This window comes from Pantherophis guttatus, chromosome 8, assembly GCF_059756535.1.
Source record: "Pantherophis guttatus breed Tessera chromosome 8, ASM5975653v1, whole genome shotgun sequence".
NCBI lineage: Eukaryota > Metazoa > Chordata > Lepidosauria > Squamata > Colubridae > Pantherophis > Pantherophis guttatus.
Genome location: NC_142070.1, coordinates 18,232,203 through 18,247,566, shown reverse-complemented (window position 1 = coordinate 18,247,566; position 15,364 = coordinate 18,232,203). Strand labels below are relative to the sequence as shown.

The following is a 15,364-nucleotide window of genomic DNA, read 5'->3' as shown; positions in this document are numbered from 1 at the left end:
TACATTCCTTGTATACAACCTTTTGCACTGACATGCAAATTTGACAAAAAAAAAAAACCTGTTCACTGAGCCAAATATGCCAAAAGCAAGTAATGAAATCCAAAGTAAATACAAATACGCAAAGCAAAGACATCAAGACAGAGAAATGAGGTGTAACAAAGGCTAAGGGTTGAAGCCAAAGGTACCCTACACAGCATAGTTTATGTTCCACTGGCTTTTTTAAGAGCTTGGTCAACATTAATAATAAAAAGAACATAATGCTATTGAAGGAAGTTTTTCATAAATCATGGTCCAAACCTTTCTTTTTCTGCAGAAGCCTCCTTGCTCAGTACACTTCATCCACTATCAAAATAATTGTTCCAATTTAAATCACTCCACATTTTCTATGTCTCTTAATAATAACTTTTACTCTATCAGATTACATATTTTTGCATCTGTTTTTCATTATATATCCATCTTAGTATATCTTTTTTCATAATTTTTGAAGCTATAATTCTATTACATGCATTTTTTTCATCCACAGACTCTTTCACTTTATCGTTCCTTTTTCATATTTTGAATTGATGAATTTTCATAATCTTCTGTGGCATTCTGGATTATTGTCACTCTATTCCAAGCAGCTTTTATATTCTCTTTCCTAGTGTCCATCAGCATTCATATATTCTAATCCTTTTTTATAAAGGATTCATACTTTGTCTTCCTGGATGTATTGTGGGGGGGGGTCACTTCTTTTCTTCTTCCAAATCCATTTTCCCAAGATTAACTTCAGAACTTCCTCCTGATTCTTATATCCTTCACAATTCTTTTGTCTTTCATTTAAAAAAGCACATCGTAGTTTTATATTAATCTTAATTTGTTACATGTGCAAAGAAAAACATAAAGCAGACATTTAAAACATTTTTTTCAAATTAAATTCTTACCTATGTGATCCTTCCTTTGTATTCTTGAATCTACAAATAGTTGATCACTTTATAAATATTTTTCCTTATTTCTATCCTTCAATACATTCCCCCCCCAAAAAAAAATAACCCACTGAATACATTCAAGTTGCATATTTTTTCCCAACATTTATTTTGGGTTCTTCTGTCATCAGAATTTACTGGAGTTGACATGCAACCATCATCAACCTATAGATTCCTACGGCACTTATTCTACTTTTTTCTTTTCATTCCATTTACTTCTTTCATTCAACTTGAAAGATTCCATTTGTTATAATCCTCACCAAATGAGCCCAAAGGTATTGACTTCCATAGCCAATCACAGCATTGGACAAAAGAGGCATTTATATGGCTTTTTAATACTACAGAAAAGGCGAAACTAGGTTACCAGCCTTAGTCATACCCAGGCTCATGCACCATTTCCTGCTAATGGAATAAATCAAACAGAATTCATTATTGATTCAATGGAAGAAAAAGCATATGCTTAATTTATAAGTATTAAAACAATGGGATTTCAATTCTGCTGGATTTGGTCCAGCGTCACTTTATACAAAGTTAGTAAGATTCTTAATGAATGATAAAATACACAAATTAAGAGAGGAAAAAATCCCAAAAAATAGTTAGGTTTGGCTTGTTAAGCTAGGTAGTTGTGGAAAAATATAACACAAATAAAGAACCAACTATAACAATAAATTACTTACAATCTTCTGTAATGGATCAAACAAGCTTTTAAAATAAACTCTTAAAATAGCAATATGAATTTGACACACCTTCACTTAAGGGAATCTCAAACATAATACTCTTTTTTTAAAAAAAATCCCTAAAGAGAAGATCTGCTGGTTAATTGAAAATGTCACAATGTAAAAGAAGAAAGGAAAAGTATTAACTTTAAAGTTGTATTTGAAGCCCTGTTTGATGCTGATATTGTCATGGAATCCAGTCTCTTCTAAAAATAACAGTTTATAGAAACCATAAGTTTATTTTTTTTTAAGTTGATTTCTTCTCAGAATTGTTGATATATGTATCAAGATTATCCAGAAAAACACAGCTTGGCTGGTTTAATGTGAGTATTTAACGTAGACTGTATTCACACAAAGCCATAAACTATGATTTACTCAATAAAACATACTTAAATTTATGGATCACTCAAAGCCAAATCTAAGCAAACCATAATATGGCTTAGGGCAGTATATGTGAACTCAACCTCAATTTTTAGAAGTTGGCATCAAATGAAAGAAAAGTGCTCAAATATTGTCTTGATCCATCAAAATTTTCTAGCTAAATATCTAGCATAACTCCATAATTTAAGTTTTAATTCCATATTCTCTTTGTATGTGTGCATTAGTTTATAAATAAGCATTATTTTGTAAAAGGAGTTTCTATTTGGAAATTGGTAGGATTTGTGAAATACATTATCAATCAAGATAATTTTCACTGTGTGACCTATGAATGTTTAATTTGTTGGAACGGGAGAGAAAGAGGACTTAAGTTACAGGACAACCTTCCAAAATGAAGCTATGAGTTTTCCACAGTGGTCGAATTCAAAAATTTTTACCACGGTTCTGTGGGCGTGGCTGGGTGGGCGTGGCAGGGGAAGGATACTGCAAAATCTCCATTCCCACCCCACTCCAGGGGAAGGATACTGTAAAATTTCCATTCCCACCCCACTCCAGGGGAAGGGTACTACAAAATCTCCACTCCCACCCCACTCCTGAGGAAGAATACTGCAAAATCTCCATTCCCACCTCACTCTGGGGCCAGCCAGAGGTGGTATTTGCCAGTTCTCCAAACTACTCAAAATTTCTACTACTGGTTCTCCAGCTGAATTTCACCCCTGGTCTTCCATGTCTAATTAGTGTAAGTATCAGATCATTTTCCAGCATATATTTTCCCCTACTACAACATACCATGGTATTTGGGTTTTCCTACTGAGAGACAGTTTATGAACTTTTGTTAATTATATTTTTCTGCTTTTCAATTGTGTAAAATGCTCTGAAGCATAAATATGACCCCAAAAAACCCCATAATTAGAAGAAACAATACATAGTATTGAAAATATGAGATATACTTAAAATCGATGTAATTTTCAGATAATATATCCATGAACTACTTGAGTGCATGCAAACCTCACATATAAAACATTTTGGACAAGATCCTTAAGCCGGGAGTTTATGCAAAGCAATTGTTCCCAGTGATCTGAGCAGCTAATATCTTACATGAGTCAGCCAGAGCAAAAAAGAGATGTTAATAGCCTCTCCCAATTGTATAAATGTAATACAAATAAAACGCCTTTTGCCATCCATCACAAGATCCTGCCTCTACCTCTATAGTAGGCCCTATCTGTCAATTCAAAATCTAATCCTTCTTTCACAAAAGATTCAGCGGAGAATAAACTTCTTTAAACTGTGAAAAGGCATCGAGAAGTCATCCTCTGAAGTCATCCTCATTTCACCTTTGAATATCAAATCAAAGATCAAGAAGTTTCTTATGGGAGTGTGTTCTTCCTCTAAAAAAAATCAGCAAATAAAGCATCTGAGGTATTGAACTACTTGAGACAAAGCTTTTGAGGAAAAATTCCTTGTCTGTGAGAGATATTGACAATCACCGGAATCCGTCTCAGCTTGCGCTACAGTCTCCAGTTATATGGATTTTCCACACAATGTTACAAACTTTTGGGGACACTCTCCCCCCCTCGAAAATTCACTCCCATATTGTTTTTCCAAGATCTTCATTATCTGAACAGTGTTTCTCCATTTGTCATTTTAGGCTTTGAATGTTAGTGTTTTTTGTTATTTATCATTAAATGCTCACCTCAGCTGCCTCAGGATGTCTTACACATAAAAATGGCATAACAATAGTTAAAGATACAAGCTATTCTAATCAACACAGTCTGAAGGACTGATCATTGCTTGACAGCACAACACACCTGGAAAAGCTTTAGCTTAGGTTTGTTTGAAGATCAGGTCTTACTTGACCAAAAATACACCATCTGACAACTATTATGGCTAGTAGTCATAAAAAGAAGGAAGAATGTTTGAACCTACATACTGACAGTTCATATTTTATAGAACTAGATGCATTTGCCAGATTTATGCTAGTGTTTCTCATACATGTCCAAACATTTAATACTCGCATTTAAGAGTCAGTGCCAACCACTGCTTCTAGATCATTCTAAGTCTCCCTAAGTGTAAGGAGGTCCATATTTTCCTAAAACACACAATGTATGATTCTTGTAGCCCACACATTCTGAACTCTTTGAAATTTTTAAACAAAAGTCACATTTAAGCCTAATTGCACTATCCAAAAAGTTTTAAGTATATTCTCACAAATGGATCCAAATATAAGAAGCAAAGTACAAAGCTTGCTTTTAAAAAGTCTTTTCCCTTAGCTGTATACACTCTAAAACGTGTATATTTGACCTGGATTATTGAGAAGGATGATGTAATTGTGAAAACCAGAGTTAAGGCTATTACCACATTTTCCAACAAATATTCCTCCATGAACTCACCCAGACAGTGACTCAATTATTCAAAAGGTCTCCTTAGTCATGAAGCAAGACTAAAATTTTATGCCTTCACCATTTATAATTCATAGCATCAGCAATATAATTAAAAACAGAGCATCTTATTAACCTACATCAAAAACTTCATTGTTATACTGCTACAATTTCAATGTCCTGATATTCTGGTATTCAAAACAATTTGAATGATTCTTCCCCATGAAAAAAGCTTCTTGAGCAGCTAAACTAAGCAGGAGTGCTAGGAAGAACCTTGGAAAACCCCTATATTTTTATTTTTGTCTGAAATTATTATTATGCTAGGTTTTAAGACAGTTTAGTGGATGCTCCCATTATGCCTCCTCATATTTGTTTAAAATAAGATACAATTAAATAGTTATCTCATATCTCATAATGGCATTATAGTTAAGGACATGGATGACTTACAATATTGCCAAACAGCTGAGCAATTACAGAGAAGTCTATAAGAAAATGGAAAGTCACCAAGGAAAGTACAAATGATGACAACACACTCATGAGCATTTGTATAATTCAATTATTTTCACAACAACTTCAAACCCATGAGCTGTTTGAAGTGTGCCATTTGAATAGGGCATTACTTTTCTTCTTCATTCAAAGATCTACTATCTCTTTTGCATAATAAACAGATTGCTATTTCATTTAGCAATCAATTTGAAGTTTACCAACTCATTCACAGAAGAATTCAAACCACTGTAAATACAAACTTTTCCTAAATTCTGTCTTGCCTACATCAGGACTACAAAGAATTTATTTGAAAATTATCAGGTTCATATACTGAGCCATGACATATTTTACTACTGGCTGGGTTCATACATGCCCTAATCATAAAGCATGATTTACAAATAACAAAAGCTCAGTTCATGGAAAATGCTACGTCAAAACAAAACAAGCCACGATGTAGAATAGTATAAAAGATAAACCAGTGACACTCCAGATGTGGCTCAACTTGCCAAGTTTCTAGGAAATGTAGCCTGTAGTGAAGACATGAGTTGTAATTCAACGTCTCGAATACTACTGGTTGGCATAATATGGATTAATCTTTCATATGAAATATTTCATTATTTCTTACTCAGTGTCTGAAAGAGACTCTCCTTCTTTCAGTTGCCCATGAAATTTGGCAAGTTTTCCATGTTATATAGCCAAGGCCAGATGTTTTATCCTTAGTAAGCGAAGCCTGCGGATTTTATTCCATTAGTTGTTGATGATTATAGGGTGCAATGTTCATTTCCATTTCAAGAGCATTGAGCCAGTGCTCTCCAAAGACATTTCTGTGGTCATGTGGCCAGCATGACATCACACAGCGCTGTTACCTTTCCACCAAATTGGTACCTATTTATCTTCTTGCATTTTTTTATGCTTTCAAACTGCTAGGAGTTCACCCCATTGCACGGAGCTCAGATTTCAAATCTGGGCTGTCAGCTTTCCAGATGATAAGGCCAGCATCTTAACTCCTGAGCCACCGCACCACCACTTTATTTTTTAATATTTTTATTTAATTACTATAGTATGTTCCTTTCAATAGAGCACACACTCCTATCTTCAAGACTGTCAACAAAAGTTAGATCACATTTTTGCTACTGAAGAGGAGGGTGGTAATGCTTCAGTGTCTTGCCACGCTACAATATTTTTTTAAAAAGAAAATTCAGTTTTGATGGTATCTTCTTATTGCCCTATTCTTCCCCATTCTAATTAAGAAGCACTGGACAAATGTTGCCAAAACAATTCATGGGATGTGCGGCCCACTATTCCTCTAATAATATGTACAGATGACTCAGCTTATATTTCCTGCTTTTTGGCTTTAATCAAACTAATGTATACAATTTCATGAAATAGTGCCTTTCACTTAGAAAGAGACAGGAAGAAAGAGCAAAAGCAGACACATTTGCATGGCATATTCTAATTTATATTTTAAATTAAAATGTAGATATAAATTAGTAGATTCAAACATCACCCCAACATATCCTATTATACAATCAATTAGAAATGATTGTTAAGCAATTTACCAGTATGTGTCTGCTCAATCAGCTGTCCAGGTGCTTATTTATTTTAATTTCAGTTTCATTAAGATAAATTATAACAATTGTGCATTTCTAAATTTTACTCTAAATAAGCAAACTTTAAGGCATCTTTCTCCTTAAGCCCAAAACATGCTGTTGTAAAGATTGCATGTTCCTAATTCACAAAGGTAATTTATCTATAGCATAAAATTTATCAAAATTACATTCAAAGAAGCTATGCATATGAAGGTTGAAAGATATTTCATATGTGCCTTTGGTAACTCGAAATTTTATTTTAATGCTGTCTGAATTTTTAAATATTTGTTTTAAATCAGCTGAAAAATATTTTGCATATGGCATCTTTCATGTCAGAATGGGACAACTCACCATGCCCAACTTGCCATGGGACAATTCACCACGGAACAATTCAACAATTCAATTTAATTATTTCAAATAATTTTAATAGAATTTTGCTTCCTGCAGTTTTGGTTTTTTATTCTATATATAACATTTTACTGTATCTAGAGGTTTGAAATGAATATTGCATATATCTGAATATTGCATATATTAGAGGGGGTGACAAATGTTAGTATGTGTTTCAAATAAATTATTTTAGTTCTTAATGTATATACCGGTAATCAACTTGAAATTTTTGACTTGAAATTTTGGGCTTAGACAACTTAGAACTACACCGCCTTCAGTGACCTAAGCATAGTACATAAAATTACCTGCCACAATGTCCTACCTGTCAATGACTACTTCAGTTTCAACCACAACAATACAGAGCAAACAATAGATACAAACTCAAGGTAAACAGCTCCAAACTCGATTGCAGAAAAAACAACTTTAGCAACAGAGTGGTCAACTTCTGGAATGCACTACCTAACTCTGTTGTTATACCCTGAAACCCCCATAACTTATTTACTTACTTATTTACTTATTTACTTACTTACTTACTTACTTACTTACTTACTTACTTACTTACTTTATTATTTATTTATTTATTTATTTATTTATTTATTTATTTAGTTAGTTAGTTAGTTAGTTAGTTAGTTAGTTAGTTAGTTAGTTAGTTAGTCACATTTCTATGCCACCCAACTCCCAAGGGACTCTGGTCGGCTTACAACAGAGAATAAAACAATGCAACAATATCCCATACAAAAGTTAAAAGAAGACATTAAAACATTAAAACGTTAAAACACATACACTCCAATTTGTGGCCAGGTCTCGCAAGATCACTATAACGAGATCAACGGCCCCTTAAACCTTAACCTTTAACCTTAAACTGTCTACTGTGGGCCTCACCCCATTCCTAAGAGGTCTGTCAGGGGCATGCATAAGCGCACCAGCGTGCCTACTATCCCTGTTCTACTGTCCCCATTTATTCATACCCATTTCCAATGTTCATATCCATGTTTATACTTATACCTGTTATCTCATACATGTTTTGACAAACTAAATAAAATATAAATAAATAAATAAATTCAAAGGTCCCTCAGATGGAAGGTACTTTCAAAACAATGGACTGTCCTCTGGAAGGCCTTTATAAAATAGGATATATAGATAGTTTCTCAGGGGATACAAGATGAATCCAAAAGGAAAACAGATGAACAACAGAAGATACATTGTGTTGGTTAATCCCTTTTAGAAAAGGATTGGAAATTGGAGCAGTCAGGAAAACAGCTGATCACTTAATACACATAGAAATAGGGCTTGTGCTACTTGACCCCATACAGATTATACTGAAATACATCTGCATTTCCTGTATTAAGAAATACGTGCAAGTTTTCCTTGTTAGGAAGAGATTGTTCCATCTTCTGCTTTTAATTATGCACTGAAAAATGAAAATGAACCAAGCTGTAAGCAAGGAAATAATTCAGAAACAACTGAATTAGTCCCAAAGGCCCATGGAGTCAAAACTACTATAGAGATTTATTTTGCTTATTCAGTTTGCGTCTCGTTTCTTTTCTAATGGTGATTCTAAGGAACAAAATAATAAAATTACAGATGGTCTGGACATTCTCAATAGTATTTGGATTTGTGTACAACTGAAAATAGCTGTTTCATGATGTCTTTAATATATACAGTATATATATACACACTAGATGGGTTTATATATATATATATATATATATATATATATATATATATATATATGGATGGATGGATGGATCGATGGATGGATGTATAGACACATGCACAAACACACACACACACACACACTAGATAGGACTAAATTCTGATAAATAAACAAACCAGGTACTGAACTAATACAACAAACGAACTGCAATTTGTAGCTGCATCATCTCTTAGCATAACCCTGTATAATATCAAAATCTTACGCTGAAGTTAGCAAGCCCATAAAAATTTGTAAAAACTGAGATTCCATCTCAACTTTTACCCAGGTTAAATGTATCAAATATTCATCTGGTAAGATCTAGGATGTTTTCTTCCGTGTTGTATAATATGTTGCAATAAGAACAAACCTAGATATGCTTCCAATATTTGGATTTTCATGTGCATGCCGATTATATACTGTATAATCTCTTGTTTGAAACTGTACCAATGCATACAGAGGGAAGTAGAGGCTAACCTGTTACCATATTGATTGCATAGGGCTGTTCCATTTCTCTTCTGCCAGGCATTTTTATACTTGGTTGCACTCCAATGAAGTAGAAATTATATAAGATATAAAATCTATGATATATCGTAATTTATTCCTTTCATAAAAAGTTTTTAACAAGTTTAGCCACTTTTTAGTATTCTGAGTAACTTTATTATCTGCGCACAAAAAAGGTGACATAAGAAAAAATTGAAAATTCCAGAATTTTTATCAGCCATTAGATTAATTTCCTTCCTTTCTGAGCTCTGTATATATTTGACATACTAGAAGCTTCATTTGTAATAAAAATGATATTCACATTTCATCAGCTTTCCAGCAAAATATAATATTTATCCTTAGAATCATGGACAAGAACTGTAGTCAAAACAGGTAGTTTCATGTCTGGTTAATCTTACCAAGTCAGAGATATCAGTGAAATGAATACAAAACCAGGAAGATAAAAATTGTGATTCTGATTAAAGTCAACTGCAAGAACATACCATTTATTTCTTCAAAGAAATGCTATCTCATTCTGGCTGTTTCTTATGCAATAGTAAAATTTAATATTTTTGTGAAATCCCTGCCTACTACAAGCCTCATGAATGTTCCCATTTTAACTTTTGATTGGTTGCCTCAACCTTTTGCCATTGATCAACTGGTAGAAGGTTGATGGAATCTGAAACACTCAGAGAACAAAAGATTAACAAATGTAAGGTAAGCAGAAATCTCATCTCACAATAAAAGACTAAATGCAATGAGTGAGACAATCCAATGTCCTGTCATCCCAATAGATTCTATCACAAGTAAGTGACAGATGAGGGTCCTTCTAGCCACTGTTCAGAATTAGAAGGTCCATATGGAAGGAAGTACAGTAGATCTAAACCATAAAGATGAAGGTTTCTCCTGTCCAGTTGTGTGTGACTCTAAGGGCCAGTGCTCATCTACATTTCTTAGCCAAGGGAGCCATCACTGTCCAAAGACTCTTTTAATGATCATTTGGCTAGCATGATTATACGCCAAAGTGCAAAAACCACTGTTACCTTCCCACTGAAGTGGTACCTATTTATCTATTCATATTTGTATACTTTTGAACTACTAGGTGGACAGAAGCTGGGGCAAGGACGGCAGCTTACCCCAACATGCAGAGCTAGGGTCTCGAACCCAAGCTGTCAGCTTTCCAGCTGACAAGCTCAGTATGTTTAACCTCTGAGCCATCATTCTATATTGATTGAAATCATTCTATAAAATGATTTCATGATTGAAATCGTTTTATAGATTGAATCATTCTATAAAATCATGGTTGAAATCATTCTATAAAATCTATTAGAAATTGGCATTCAACTGCCTTTACAAAAACTATGGGTTTCAGAACTCATAAAGATGAGCATATTTCGTATGCTTTTGTGAAATTTTCTATGAAGTAATAAATGCCACAACAAGGTGCTTTTCCCAAAGGCAACCGGGATCTTGGCTTTTTTTCCCCTTGAAAATGTTTCACTTCTCATCTTCAGTTCTGAAGAAGCTTCTTAGATGAGAAGCAAAATGTTTTCCAGGGAAAAAAAACCAGGAAAGTCCAGTTGTCTTTTGGGACAACCATGACTTGGATGATTGAGAATCTCTATATATACAATAAATGCCACTCTTTTTTTTAGAACAAGTAGTCTATTATAAAATGACTCTAAATTATGGCGTGTCAGTATTAACAGTTTAGAATATTTCAGTATTCTTCTATGTAAAACCAATAAAACTAACTAATACTGACCAATAGGATCTTGTGTATTTTACCACACTTGGAATCCTTAAGTGTATTAAAGTAGTAATTTCTATATAAGGGCAGGTGTGGATTTTGAAAATTGTCCCCAATGGTACTAAGTTTCCTTCTCCCACTCTTATTTTATTCATGGGGAGAGGGGAATCAAGTTATGTATTCACATATCCTTACAATGTAACAGAAGCATTCATCTAAGTCAGGGGTGTCAAACTCAATTTCATTGAGGGCCACATCAGGGTTGTGTTTGACCTTGGGGGGGGGGCTGAGGTGGACATGCCATGGTTGGCTTGGCCAGTCGACGTCACTCATGTTGGGGGCACCTGTGGTGGCTGAGCACTTTGCCAATGAAAACGGGCTCCCGAGTTCCGTTTTCGGCCACAACGGCCTCCTGCAGCCTTCTGTCAGCAAAAATTAAGCTCGGAGAGGAACCTGCAGCCCCAAGCTCCGTTTTTGCTGGCAGAAGCACCGCAGGCCAGCAATATCAGCATATTTCTCCCAACCATCTGGGTCCTTATTTTCCTACCTTGGAAGGATAGGAGGCAGTCAACCTTGAGCCCCATCAGGATCGAACTCCAGGCTGTGGGCAGAGTTAGCCTGCAATACTGCATTCTAACCACTGCACCACCAAGGATTAGTGATATTATTTTATATCAGTATTATATCTCCATTTCTCTGAACCTGTGAGTCAAAAGAACTGGTAAATCAATGAGAAACCAGAAATTTGCAAAGCAGAAGATGTTACCAGGCATGGCTTATATTGTGCAATCACCTTGTCTCATACATAAAAAGTAATGGATAATCAAGATTATGACATCTGCCCTTTATAACTTTATTTTTCTCCAACTAAAAGAATCACCAGAATGAAAATATGGCATATTGCACTGGTTGGGGGCCTGAGATTCATGTATATAGTCAGGGTCCTCAGTATGAAAGTACTCTTCCACTTAAATACTCATGAGTTCCCAAACAACAGATAGGAGCAACTTTTTAAAGAGCGAAGATTACAGTTGCTCCTATATAATCCTTGGGCAACTATGCATAACTATACACGTACACAATCATTTATACATACTCTCATTCTCCTATCCCACCAGCCGAACTTATATACCATTAGGAAGAAATTTTATTTGCTTCCCCAAATATCTGGATTAATGCCCTTCCACAAGGAACAGCAACAGGAAAATAGCAATCTTGAGCAGATCAAACTTCAACAAGATTTCTACGTTTATTGCAATATAAACTCTTCAGAAATCAAGCGATGGTTTTGTACTTTATACAGAGACAACATCAAACCATGCATGCTATTCTAATATATCTGTTCTAGTATTACACTAGCTAGAAACTTTGTATAAACTTATTAGGTCAGGAATGAAAAATAACTTTTCCAGCTATTTCCACAAAAACTGCTACCTTTATATTTTTTTTCTATATGTTAGAAAGTGTTCTGGAAAACACATGTGGAATTTAAACAAATAGTAGGACTTTTAAAACATTTAAAAATAACACTTTTGCCCTTATAAACACAGAACACCCTTATAGCACTTTGGACAGTTAAACACCAGAAACCGATTCAGCATAAATTGGACATGTTCATGTTTCCCACCACTGTCCTTTAGACCAGAGGCTTCCCCAGGTCCAAGTCACATTTTCTCCGTTTTGTTACCTTTTGTTTGGACACTTGGCAGATTAAACTTGAAATTTCTGTACTTTTAGCAGTGAGTCACAGGTCCACTTTTAAATATCAATAAACAGGCACAGCTCAATAAATAAAAAAAATAATAATCCCCCACCAGTTTATTTGTAGCTACTTATGACAATTTTAAGATGTTCCTCACACGGCTTCGTCTCACAGATTCATCACTGTGAAATTATGAATATGAAGTCATTCACTCCCTTGTACTCAAAACAATCTTCATTCAAGAACTAACAGTTTAGTTCTCCCAACTGGTTTTTAACCCCAGAAAGAGCAGTCAATTTAAATTTCGCTCTGCTCCTTGAAGGAGAGGAATTAAACAATGAAAGCACACTGCCTTGGATTTTACAGGTTGTTGAAAAAAGTACTTATTCGTTTTATCAGATGCTGAAAATAACAGAGAAGGGTGAAGCCGAACACCTGTATCAGCAGATGCAACTAATATAAAATCTGGATGAAGAATGATCAGTAAAGCATTCCCAATTGTCTATTTTATCTTTCCTAATAAGCTGTGACCAATTTCCTCTCTTCACTTTGCAAAACTTGTGGGTCTCATGCCATTCCCACATACCTGCAAGAGAGCAGCTGCAGTCCCAGTACTCTAACTGTAACTTTGAAATGTGGCACCCCTGATTTAACTGCTGTCAAATTGCAACTACAGTTGGAGTTTACAGTACTGATTTATCCAGCGTATTTTCTTTTCTCTTTCTTCTCCTTACACAAAACTACACCTACCATACACACCACAACCTATTTACTATCACAGGTCCAACCTGCAGGATGTAGCTTTGCTTTTCCTGAAACTGCTTAAGCCTTATTTATTTAAAAGCATCATAGTTGCCCACTCCCATGGGCTCTTGCGCCTTACAAATTACAATTCCAAAACAATTAAAAGACATTTAAAAAAAAACCGCACAGAGAGCACCATCTCTCTCAAATTCATGTAACACACACCCATGCAACGTGAAGGAGGTTAATATTGTTAGTCAACTGCAGGGGAACAAGAAAAGCAACTTTCTCTTAAAAATATGAAGACAAGAAAGCTCCCATTTAAACTGCAGAATGGAGAGTTACTGTCACTTGTCCAGTTTTAGTCTTTTTCCCTCTGCATGTGATTGGCCCCTGGAATAAAATAACGCCCCAAAAATGTACTTTTTATCCCAGTATTCTTATCCCAGTTGGGAGGGGTAGGTAGGTAGGTAGGTAGGTAGAGATAGATAGATAGATAGATAGATAGATAGATAGATAGATAGATGCTTTCTGCTATTCCAAGGGTACCTTTCAATACCATTTCCAAAGTCGAATTCCCCGAGGCATTCTAGATTATTCCTTTCCACCGGTTAAAAAAAGTCCCCCCTTTCTCCCCCACCCACCCACCCACCCCAATTTAGGGAGCTCCACTCGCAAAACATAAAAGAGTAAGTCCCGCTCTTTTCCAACCCGCACTCCAGATATTTCACATCTGTCTCCACGTGATTCTGCAACTGAAGTCGTTTCGCTCCCTTCTTAGCAACGTCCACCAAACTTTCCGCGCCGTCTCAAACACCCCCCCTCATCTTACGAAGGGCTTTCGACCGTCCCTCGCGTTTTTACTCACCCGCCTAAAAACCTCTTGCCATTCTCGACCCTGCGGAGCTTCTGGGTCGGTGCAGAAAGGCAGGAGGCTCCGTCTCCCCCCAAGCCGGAGGGCTTGACTTTCCCCTCAAACAAACCCCTCGCAAACCCCAGACTCAAAAATTCTCCTCCCTTCCCCACAACGTGCATCTAATCCGGCCCCTGAGAGAACCCGGCCTCGCCCCCTCCCCCTTCCTTCCCCCAGCTGCCCCCATGCCAAAGCCCCCTCTGAGGTAATGGGGGGAGAGTCGGGAAAACGGAGAGGGGGAGGGAAGGAGGAGCAGCAGCCATTCCCCCCCCCCCACTCTCCCGAAGGCGCCGCGAACCGCGCGAAGGGAACGGACGCTGAGGCGAGTTTCGTCCGGCCGCCCGCACCAAAACGCCCGAGCGCCGAAACTCACTTGCCAATCTGAGGAGCTGATGAAAGTTTTCCGAGCCGCCGAGTTTTATTTTTTTCCACACACCCCGGTGGCCAGCAGAAGGGAGATCGTGGCAAAAGCGATGGCGTTTTGTTTTGGGTCCCCCCCCCTCCTCCCTTTCTCCCGATCCTTGAGCTGGTCTCGGCACCGCTTCTGGCTTCTCTTCTTTCTCACCCGCTCGGCTCTCGCAGCTGCTCCCGGACTCCGGTGCAGAGGGACAGAAAGAGAGAAAGAGACAGAAAGAGAGAAAGAGGGAGCGCTGCTGGATTCGGTTTCCGTACCCTCTGCAGCTCCCACTAGTGAATGCCGAGAGCCAAGCGCTTTTTTTTTTTTTTTTTTTTTGCAAAGGGAAAAAGTCTCTTTAAAGCCGGGCTCGGCTTCTTCTACCCACATACACACGCACATACACACACCCCGTTGAGAACAGGCGGCTACCTTAACTTAGGGCTGGTGCACGTGTTAGGGAATCCGCGCCGTCCGCCGTGAGAAAGCGAGCGCTGTCGCTTGCGAGCAACTTCGCCGGGTGGCGCGCTTCGGGATAAGCTCCGCGTTCTGGTTCTGTGGCTTTTTAGGCTACTGGCGGGCGTCGGAGACCGGCGGCTGCAAAAACGTGGAATGGCGCGGACAAGCGGGGAGGTCAGCTGGGTTGTTAGGCAGCCTCCCTGGGTTTCCCTGCTGGCTGAGAGGTTAAAAGCCAAAAATCTGCGTGGCTGGCTTTGTGTTTTGCAGGTTTGACCCGCTCTCTGCTAATAAACCAGGATCCAGTGAAGGTAGTCAATACGTGGAATAAGA

The 15,364-nt window shown here is 37.1% G+C and overlaps 1 protein-coding gene across 6 annotated transcripts in view; it reads right to left on the bottom strand.

Moving 5' to 3' along the window:
• Window positions 1-15,125, bottom strand: part of BMPR1B (bone morphogenetic protein receptor type 1B) — a 203,646-nt gene extending 188,521 nt beyond the window's left edge. For 2 of the 6 annotated variants that reach the window (XM_087875291.1, XM_034440503.3), the window contains exon 1: window positions 15,008-15,114. The gene's annotated coding sequence lies outside the window, so the exon portion shown is untranslated. Of the gene's footprint in view, window positions 1-14,136; window positions 14,345-14,554 lie in introns of those variants that run through there. The other 4 variants (XM_034440501.3, XM_034440505.3, XM_034440504.3 and 1 more) reach the window with 4 other exon arrangements.
• Window positions 15,126-15,364: the final 239 nt, after the last annotated feature.